Here is an 11,463-nt window from a genome sequence, read left to right on the forward strand (position 1 = left end):
TGGAAACGACCTGTATTTTGGAGGAGTGTGGTTGGTAAGAACTCTGAAGGGTCTGAGGTTTTACCCTGTCTGCAAGATAACAAGTTAACCTGCCACAGACTCACAGATGTTGGCAAAAACACAAAGATCCTGGGTTACAGGCAAAGGACTTAATTATCCCCAGCACAATAAGCAGTCTGAGCTCCATGTCTGCACTGGTTCCTCTTGCCTCCTAAGCCTTACAGGGGGTGACAATGAGGGGCCCAGAGGGATGCTGTACACATAGTTAAGTTTCTGACAGAACTGAGGAACCTCAAGCTTAGGGAACCTAAATCTTTTATAAAGGGCAATAAGTCTGCCTGTCCCTTGCCCTGGAAGGAGACATTATCTTTACTAGACCAGACAGTAAACAAACCTGCCTTCTGCTCTAGGAGACACTGTCTTCCAAGCCTGTTCACTATATAAACATTCCTGAAAAGAGAGACTGTATCTCTGCTTGCAAGAAATGGAAACTTGTAGGGGACCCATGGAAACAGTCTCTAACAGTGGGTTATAAGAATGTATGCATTTGTCAAAATTTATTGAATCTTACATTTATGATTTGTGCACTACACTGTAATTTTAACCTCCAAAACTAAACAAACTGATCCAGTAAAACAAACAAACAAAAAAAGAATTAAGTGTGGACAAATTAAGGGGGAGAGAAAAGGCGAATTCTGTTGTTCTGGCAAATCCTTTGAAAGTGGTAGGTTTGGAAGGAACCAGCCTGCCTTTCCCAAATGGCAGCTGACCCCACGTTACATCACTTTTTCAAAATACATCATAATTAGACTGAGCTACATAAGTGCAAGGAAACTTTCTTCTTCTCCTCACCATTGTGTCCCTTGACATTCATCAGTATATATTACTCAATATATTTTAAGATAAACTTATACAACCAAGGTGAAAAAGGAACAAAGTCTTTGACCCCCAAACCCCTGAGTCATTCTCTTTATCCTACTATCTCTAATCCTTTACTCTCTTGCTTTCTTCATGTCTGTTAGGCTTTTCTCTTTTTTTTCCACCCCACTCTCTCAAGGGGTCATTCAATGGAATAAAATTCTCTATTACATGCTCTATTTATATGATAAAAATTTTATACTTCGTTCTTAAACAAAGAACAGTGGTTGAATTAAGTAGTATGTAAACTTAAATGAGACCACGGAGTTGTACTTCCTGAGTGTGAATCCCAGCTCCATTATTTACTTGCTGTGTGCTGGCAGAAGTCATTTAACCTCCCTATGCCTCACAGTATTAATTTTATAGAATTCTTATGATATTTAAATGTGAAAATGTTTACAGTGCTCAGAACAGTAGTGATGTAGAGTTCAATATATGCTATTGTTTTTCAATACCACTGAGATTTGTACGTAGACTATGATTTAGTCTTTAATAGGATTGTAAAAAAACAACAAAAACATAAAATTGAAATTAAAATTAGCAGAACCTTTTAAAATGAGCCTAATAAGTAGGGCTCCAGTTTGTAAAGAGGCATCTGAACAATTGATTAGAATATTTATAGAGAATAGGGACTTGTTTACAGAATCTCTGTAGTAGGAGACATACACAGGAATCCTTTATGTTGTATTCCAGCTGGATAAAAATTTTGTGCCCATTATGTCTAAAGAGGATAGCTGGGTTTGAAGTTACAAAGATAGAGATTTGCTTACAAAAGCTTATGATCTTATAGGGGATACAGTACAGTATACGTTTTAGATTAAAAAAGGGGGGGCAATAGTGAAAAGCAAACATACACGTTGGGTTCTTTTCAAACTCATTCTAGCTAAAAAAAATTTTAAACCACACTATATATACAATTTTGTTTCCTGCTGCTTTCACTAAATAGTAAGCATATTCCCATGCTCTCCCATAGTTTTGGAAGGATTTGCTGTTGCTGCATAATATTCCATTTGTGTGTGTGGTAGTTTCTGAATTCTTTGTTATAGCCATTGATACTTAAGTGTAGAGGTTAAAAGCATGGGTTTCAATTATGACTGTTTGTATATGAAGCCCAGCTTCCCCACTTGCTGGCTCTGTGTTCTTGGGCAAGTTACTTCATCTCTTTGAATGTACTTTAGCTTCCTTTCTGTAAAACAGGAATAATAGTACCTACTTCACAGGTTTTGAGATGTGTGTAAAACAATTAACCTGGAAAACAGTAAGGGCTCAATAAATTTAGCTGTTTTTCTAAGAAACAGTCTTAGACATTTTCATTGCTTCACCAATATCCATTCTGTGCCACCCCATTATACAGGAATCATGTAGTTAGGGATGAGGGTTAGGCACAGATTTATTTAAATAATTCAGGCTAATCCCACGCCTCCAGCCAGTGACTGTTTCAAGTAAACCATGCGTACTCTAAAATCTATGGCATTTGTATGATCACAAGAACGGACAAGCAGCCAGTTGATCAAACAGATCTCATTATGGCCCTGTTAAAATGTGTATTATAGTAACAGTTTTTTCTTAATGTGAGCTACTTTTTCATCAAAGGATAAACCCTACTTGGCAATGGTGAATTGTTCTTTGGACATATTATTTGTACTTTCTAAAATTTTTAGGTTTGCATCCATATTCCTGGGCGAACTCAGAATCTACAGCTTTGATATTAAACTGTCTTTAAGTTTTGGTGTCAGGGTAAGGTTAATCCTATCTTTATGTTACTTTTGTTTCTAGTGCTGCATGTTTCATTCATTCATTCTCTCTATGCAATGGCTATCGTTTTTCAGCATTGCTTTAAACACATCATCTCTATTTTTGCCATTTTGTTTTCACTGTATTTTACTGCCTTTTTCTTGACAAAAAAAAAGCTGCTTAGAATAGCTTTTAAAAATTATTTTCCAGGTAATTGTGCTTTTATCATTTTCTGGGTTTATTATCTTGTGGTCAAAGAACAAGACCTGTATAACGTCTGCTCTTTAACACGCACTTCAGGGGAATTTTCAGGCTCCAAGGATTGCTTTCAGCTTTTACACTCCACTCATGCTGATGTAAAGTCCAGCATGTGGGCACCAAATGCGGACCCATTTCATTCCTCCAGGAAATTCAAGTTAGTTTAAAGGATCTAGGTTTAGGGCAGAAAAGGGTAAGTGATTTCCTTGCAGTTTGTCTTTAGGACAAAGAGGCTGAAAAGAACAAGTTTGAGGATTTCTTCCTGTTTTGTTTTTAATCCTGCTGCCTTTGTCATTCAATATCACTATCTGATCGAATTGTAAACTATTTGAGAAAAAGTTAGATTCTCTTTTCCATACATATTAATTTTGCTTTTTTTCTCTGCCTCACTTTTTAAGGGTAATTTCTCCCTTCTATTTGATTCATGTTACAATTCACAGACCATTGCGCTAAAGCCTTCAGCACAAATCTCTACACCATTTTAAAGGCCTTTGTACTTCTAAATTTTAATCCTATATTATCCTGCATATAAACGTTAAGGTTTGTTGTCTTCACTACTGATCCTAATTTTATTAGTGAATGTGCTACTGTTATATAGCCTTATACTTTCTCCCGTAAATTGCACTGAGATACTTTTTGTGTTAAGTGTGTGTGACAGAATTTGATTTAAAGGTAAGTCTCTTGGAAGAGGCTAATTATTTCATTTTGTTTTTAGAATTTAAACAAGCTAAACAGTTTTAATCTTAAGTGCTTTCCCTTTTTCTTTTGACTTTCATATAGTTTCACTTATGTCTTTTTCAAGGATTTGGACAGGAGACATTCTGTTATTAATTTTATTGTTATCCATCTTGACAGATTTCACAAGATTGTTAAACTTACACTTAACTTTCCAAGTAAAAAAGTTTTAATTTTTCTTTACAAAAGATAAGAATTTTACTTTTCATTTCATCCCCCCAAAAAGAAATTGCCATCCCTTCTTAGCCTTCATTAACTTAATCTGAGGTAATAAACCTCACTTAAAGATTTTGAGATAATTTAATAAATCTCTTGCTTTAAGCATTACATTTACAATAATTATCTGTATTACTCTAACAGTTGCACTGATTTCAATACTCACCGACTGGTCTTTCTTTCCTCATTCTTCTACTCTGAATTTTGATTCATTCTGGTAGTGTACTGATTATATTCAAGTAGTTTTTTTCTGTAAAGGGAAAATGAGTAGTACGCTGCACATCACAGAATCCTTTTCTGTTACCTTCACATCTGGATGAGTAGAGAAATCCTGAACTACACAACTCTGTAGACACTGCTCCATTCCAGCTGGCATCTAATGTACAGAAGAGGATCTTCAGACTTGAGCACTTTTTAAAATCAAGGTTTCTTCTATTAAAGCTATTTATTGTTTAATTTGTCTTGTCGTCTTCTTTGGGAACATCTATTATTCAGAGGATGAACCTTCATAGTCAGCCTTTTAAATCTCCACCTTTTCTCTCACTATATTCATCTGAGGGTGCTTTTGATTCATTGTAACTTATTTAAGTTGCAGAATCCCTTAAAGGAGAGCTTATTAAGCACAGTAGATAACACTGATGAAGGTAGCTTTAATTCTGGTTGATGAACAAGTTGGGGGAACCCTTCTGTCTTCCCTTTGTTGGTTCATGAGAGCCCATAGCGCTCTGAAAGCAGTTTGATATTCATCGTTCTTCATTATGGGTTAGATTTTCTTTAATCTGTGACTATTTGCTGTTTCTGACACAACTTTTAATTTAGCTCCTCTCTTTCCTTTCCTCTCTTACTCTTCTCATGTCCTTGTCCTTGTCATGCCCTGTTGTACCACAGCAGGAGCTGAAGCAGATATTTTCTAATACTTCCTTGCTTTAAATGAATTGGATGCATACAGAAAGCCCTTCCTTTTAAATGCCTTAGGATTATTGCTCTTCTCTCACACTGCAGGAGTTTCTGTCCCATTAGCCTCATGTTGATACTGCTTAATGCATTAAGAAACCAAAACTTTAAATGAATTATAAGACAAATACAAAAAAATGCATAAACTATAGAAAGCACAATTCAAAAAGTTATCACCACACTGGTCAGGAAAGACAAGATTACCAGTACATCATAAGCCCCCTTCACCCCTTTGTGACTCTTCCCCATTCAATTCTGCCTAGGTTTTATTTCTGAACCCTTTCATAAGTGGGAATCATACAGCATTTTCTTTTGTTGGCTGGTCTGTCAACACAGTTATGATATTCATCCAAATTGTTACATGTAGCAAGAGTTAGCTCATTTCCTGTACTTCACTGTATCCATTCTGTTGATGGACACTGGGGTTGTTTCCACTTTGAGGCTATTACCGGTAATGCTTGTATGTTTTTTTGGTACACATATTTTCTTATCTCTTTTGGATACATGCTTAGAAGTGGAACTGCTGAGCTGAGCGTAGATGCACGTTTTAACATTAACAGGTATTTGTCAAATATTTCCAAAGCAGTTTATGAGAGATCCTGTTGCTCCACACTCTCACCAACACCTGGTATTGTTGATATCTTAATTTTTGCTGTTTTTACCAGTGTAAGCGTATCTTACTGTAGTTTTAATGTGCATTTCCTTGATGACTAATATTATTGAGCATTTAACAGATTTTAAAAAGATTCTTCAACTTACATTAACAAAGTAAAAAACATGTTTTAATGTTTCTTTATAAAAGCTAAGGAATTTACCCAATCCTCTCTTCCTCTGCCAAAAGAAAAAAAAGAAAAAAGAAAGGAAAAAAAAAAGAAAGAAATTGCAATCGCTTCTTGGTCTTCTTTTGTGAAGTGCCAGGAGGTCAAATCTCTTGCCCATTTCTCAATGAGGACAGATTTAGCTAGGCTGATTTCAGAATTGGCAGACTCTGAGGATTGCTTTCAGCTCTTTTACAGTCCACTCAAGTGCTGATATAATATCAAGCACACGGTCAGAAATGTCAGACACATTTCATTCCTCCAGGAAATCCGAGGATGTCCATCAGATCTAGCCTTAGGGTGGAAGAGGGTAAGGGATTTCCTGGCAATAAGACCAAAGTTCTTAGGGCAGAGGCTGGAAAGAATACTTAAAAACAATCCTGCTGTAAGTATTCTAAATCTGCCGATGGGCAGAAGCTAAAAGATCTTTTTGGGTTGCTAATGCTGCCTTTGTCATTCAGCATTTCTCTTGTGGTCATAGGTGGGATCTCTTTTATGACCCTACCCACCCCAAGGTGAATGCCAGTTGTGGTTCTCTTGGAACCACAACTCCAAGATAGTGCAGTTTCAGTGTCACTAGTTAAGAAATGCAGAATGAAAGCCTTTTCTGATGGGACTCTCAATAGCTGTCTCAAATTATTAGTCCAGCCTTCTTATACATACGTTAATTGTGTTAAAAGGGGGGAAGCTAAGGTATCATCTTGTTTTACATGACAAGTTGTTTCCATGTGGAATTTGAGTCAGCCATTTTAAAAAAAATCCACACCTTACTGCTTTATTTAGTAAAAATTTTTTCTAGTATCTACTATTCTTATCTAAGTTTCTATGAATGATACCAATTTTTTTTTTTTTTTACTTAAATGTTTTCATGGGTATTTTTACAGAAAACTGGGAGAAGGGGGTTGCAAATGTTTGTTTACACAGCCTTTATTATCTTCTACTTTCTAGATGAGAAAACAGGTCCAAAAAGGCAATGTTGATACCATATGTGAAATATGCTCTTAGGAGAACTGAAGAATAACAATATTAACAAGACCTAGAAGACGTGATACATTCCTACATTACAAGTAACTGAAAGCTATTAAAGAGAAGCTGGGTATTGCAGGCACACTACTAATCTTGCAGGATGATGTAAGATCTACTTCCATTCTTTTTTATGAAATACTTTCTTTGAGTTACTGCAGTGAAATAAGACTGGGCTGGTGAAAGATGGGACTACATTACAGTGCTTACAGTTCCCAGATTTAGGGTAAAAGTGGTAGAAAATGAGCCCTGCTAGGAGTTTCTGATGAAGGGATTAAGCCAAGATGGTACTAATGGGAGATGAACCCACACAGGAGTTTGTGATGGTAAAGAAAAGGTGGGTGCTCTCTCCAAGTGTACTTTTTCTTTGCCATTGTTGGTCCAATTTTGACACTGCCGAAGCAGGTCAGTCCGTCCCAGTGCTCTCATCAACTACTATAGACTCTTCCTAAAGTCAGTCCTACAAGTAACAAACTGCGAGCCTTTTTGTACCTTCCCCCAATGTCACACGGACACTTAAATTTCTTAAGTTACTAATGTACTAATGGGGAAGAGGAAGAAAGTTTTTTGTGCTAATGGATCAATAATAAAAGAATGCAAAAACTAACTTCTAAGGCCCAAAACCAATACAACAGACAGATTTGTCGATGATGAAAGGAAAATTATGTACTTTTATATATCAGATCTTCCAGTAAATCAGTAGATAACTTTAATTAGATGACTTTAAATCTCTTCTTTTAGAGTTAAAAAACCCCACAAAAATAACAGAAGAAACAAAATCCCTAAGAACTCTGTGCTAACGAATGCTGTGACCTGTCTATTACTGACATTGAAAAATGATAATATATGAGCAAGAAAATTAGTAGTACCACCATTTACCTACAAAATCAGAAATGGAAAGGTAGGACAACTCAGAATGTAGATTCATAGGAGTATCTGTGAGTAAGCACTTTGATTATCCTACTGTGCTCAATATTTTCCCAGTGTTTGTGGAAAACAGTACTTGCCTTTTCACACATTCCTGATTTTTGTATCTCCAATACAAATAACTTTGCTTAAACAGCCTCCTGAGGCCTTCCTTCTACCACTTCTGCAGCAGTGTGGTCAGAAAGGCAGTCTCTAGGGTGCCACAGTAGTTGTAGTCTTGGTCAGCTAGCTCACATGGACCCGGACGTCTAGATACTGGCTGCAATTCATATACGACAGTCATTGGACTCCCTTTCCTGTGATAACCACTCAAATGGATTTTCGCAGGGCCTGGTAACTTTCTCAAACTTTAGTGGGAACTGCATATTCTCCTGAGGACAAGTCTCTTCTAATTAAATAAAGCATGTTCATTGTAATGAATGAACTGCAATTTCATATTTTAACTAAATATTTCTGTTTGACCCCCTAGCAATACCATACCTTTGGTTCCCAGGATCCATTGTTCTTGAGTTACTGTTTCTAGAAAAGGAAATAATGCAATCCATTTATTAGAATTCAGATATTAAAATGGAACTTCTTATCTAATAAGGATGACCTTTATGTTTTCTCTCTTTACTGAAATCGTATGTAAAAATTAACTGCCACGATTTTTAATAGAGCTTACCATCCACATACAGAAGAAATAAAACTTGCGTGTGGCTGTACTGCTGGGTGAAAAGGCTATATAAACATTTCATTTGTTTTTGCCTTTACTGATTTTTAGTTTTACTCACTCATAACAAGTACTGACAGGTAAACTGCACTTACAAATCAACAGAATTTTTGGGTGCACCAAAAAAGCATTCATTTTATAAGAAGATTCACTTTAGGACTGCAAGAATACTCACTTACACATACAAGATTTCTGTACCCTTGTGAATATTCCATTTCAGTTTTTTAGACACTGATGATAATTATATCACCTTCATGCTCTTTTGTCATTTAAAAAGAATGACATGTACCTATGCACTTCTTTAGAGACAAAATCTGAAAACTTATTAACATAATTCACTTCAAAATAAATGTAAATAAAAAATAAAATTAGGTAGGAGCTTTGAATGGCATAAAGCAAATAATTACCATCCTTTATAAACATCAAAAAACATTTGCCAACACGAAAAAGTTGGCCTGACATTTTGCTATTTGTAAGACTGCTTGTGTTTTTCAATTTCTTATTGTAATTAATACCTACTGATATTAAATTGAGGGAAAGCAGATGCTTAATTCTATTAAATAATGCTCAAGGTAAACGACTTGGAAACTTCTCAGTGTCTTACTTTTACAACAGTCCAACCTAAGGTCCAACACATAGAATCTCTTTAGGTCAGTGAACCACAAAGTCAATGCCAATGACTACCATATTAGAATCACTTAGGGAGCTTGTTGAAAAACTCACCCCAAACCTATAGAATCAGTGCATTTCAAACAAACACCTGAGGTGACTCTTATAGACACTGAAGTTTAAGAACCACTGCTCTAGATAATACAAATTCTATCATTTCAGGCTCAGTGCCTTAGATAACATTGGAATGTTGCACTTTGTTTTTGAGTGGCAATGTTTATCACCACCTAGTGGTAAAGTCTCTTATTTCTATTCTCTGTCCATTAATACTGAGTAGGTTGAGAACTAATTTCTGAGAAAGCTACAATTTTAGAGTAATAATTTCCTTAGTATTTTGCATTAACTTTTTATCCCATTAAAAAAAGGGATAAAAAAGTTAAAAAAAAGGGATAAAAAAGTTAAAAAAAACTAAACTTGTAGGGCTTCCCTGGTGGCACAGTGGTTGAGAGTCTACCTGCCAATGCAGGGGACACGGGTTCGTGCCCCGGTCCGGGAAGATCCCACGTGCCGCAGAGCGGCTGGGCCCGTGAGCCATGGCTGCTGAGCCTGCACGTCCGGAGCCTGTGCTCCGCAACGGGAGAGGCCACAACAGAAAAAAAACAACTTGTAAATAAAACTGCACCACACCATATGAATAAAAAACAGTCTATATTTCAGAAGGATCTTTACTAAAATCTACTCCTTGTAACACTAGTGCCTCTAAAAACATACTATTTCACAGTGCAAACTATGGTCCTCTTTTAGAGATACAGGGATGGGGTACATTAGCATATTAAAGGCCCCGGAAGCTTCATGGTCAAAAAACCTGTGAACTAATAAATAACTGAACATTTCCTAAACATACTGGACCATGAAAATTTCTTTCCTAAAGAATACGTATTGACTTCTCTCAAGAGAACACTATTTCAAGGAACATAGTTTGGGACATGGTGCTCTAGAAGAGCAAATCTGATAGCTGCTTTCAGCATCTGTGATCTACCGTAAAAGACCTGACAATAAATTTACAAGCAAGTTTGACTGGGCTTTATTTTAAATGTTAGTTATTATGCGAACCACTTATTTGAAAGAGAATTTTATTGATCTGTATTGCTTAGCATTTTCTTTTAAGTAAAAAAACCCCATACCTAATAAAAACCCCACTATATTGGCAATTTTATTAACTGACGTATGCATGGTATCGAAATATCTATACATTATATTCATATACCAAAAGTGCATTTGAGAAGTAAACATTTAGGTGAAGACATAAGCACTAGATTATTAAATGCTATTTCTTAGGTTCTAGAATTTCCTCATTTTAAGAAAAATGTGAGATTCTGGCTTTTAAAGTTTTAGGGATCAACTGCAAGCAAGAGACAGGAAAGCAGGAATAAGGCTAAACGATTAAGATTAAGTGCAACACTGAAGCCAAAGTAACCATTATTTACTGAGGCATGCAATTGGGAGAGAAAACACAAGAGAAACTCACACTGTAAAAGCCAAGAACTGTTTTGTAGACAGAGTATACATGTATACATGTTTTTTTCAGAATTTATATGAAGGACTCAAGGAAATAAACATAGACAAGGCACTTCACTGAAACCACGACGGTTTGCTGCAACTGGCTACCTGAACTTAAATGCAGAATAGAAAATTTGGGGTCATTTAATCTGCACTAGAAAATCAGTGGATGGCAGGAGGGCATATGACAGCTATCATGTGAAATAGCTAACGTCAACAGGGTCCAGTGAAAAACTTTAAGACTAACAAGTAAAATAGCAGGGAATCAGGTTTTATGTCAATTATGGGGATTAACCAAAGATGTAATGGACTTAGGCAGGCAGTAGGGAGCTTCCCATTTTTACATGTTTAGATTAACCACCTGGCGGGAATATTTTCGGGGGAATTCAAGCATTACTTGAGTGTTAGAGCCAGATAACCTACAAGGGACAATTTAATTCCAATCTGTGAAAATGGAACTATGTGTGCAGTAAATGAGTTTGGGATGAATAAATCTATCTATTGGTAATTAATCCTCAACTCTCCTCAGTTAAGTTTTTCATTTCTAAAGACCCATTTGCTTCCTTTTTAAAATATGGCCTTTGGCTCACAGAAAGATACTTGGTTCAATCCTTGTTCAGTAAGTCTTGCCTGGGAAGATAAGACAGGATATTTTCTTATCTAAATTTATTAAAATTACTGATTCAAAAAAAAAAGGATTTTAATTTTTCAGCAGAGAAATGTCCAAGCATGAAATATGCTATTATGCTCAGTGAATTTAATCTTTTCACTATTTTTAATTTAACTCAGGATGTGAAAGGCATAATGCGGAGGTAATTAAGTGATGTTTTAACAACTGCATGCCATTTAATGTCTATTTTTTTTAAGGTGCCAAACTCTTGACTTAGATATACCTTTTCTGATACGTATCATTCACCTCAAGAGCAGATAAAATTTTTTTCTTGGATTTTCAAAATACAAGCAGAGTAGGCTCCTCATTTTTAATCTTTTATGAAATGA

The sequence above is a fragment of the Pseudorca crassidens genome, chromosome 6 (genome assembly GCF_039906515.1).
Source record: "Pseudorca crassidens isolate mPseCra1 chromosome 6, mPseCra1.hap1, whole genome shotgun sequence".
Classification (NCBI taxonomy): domain Eukaryota; kingdom Metazoa; phylum Chordata; class Mammalia; order Artiodactyla; family Delphinidae; genus Pseudorca; species Pseudorca crassidens.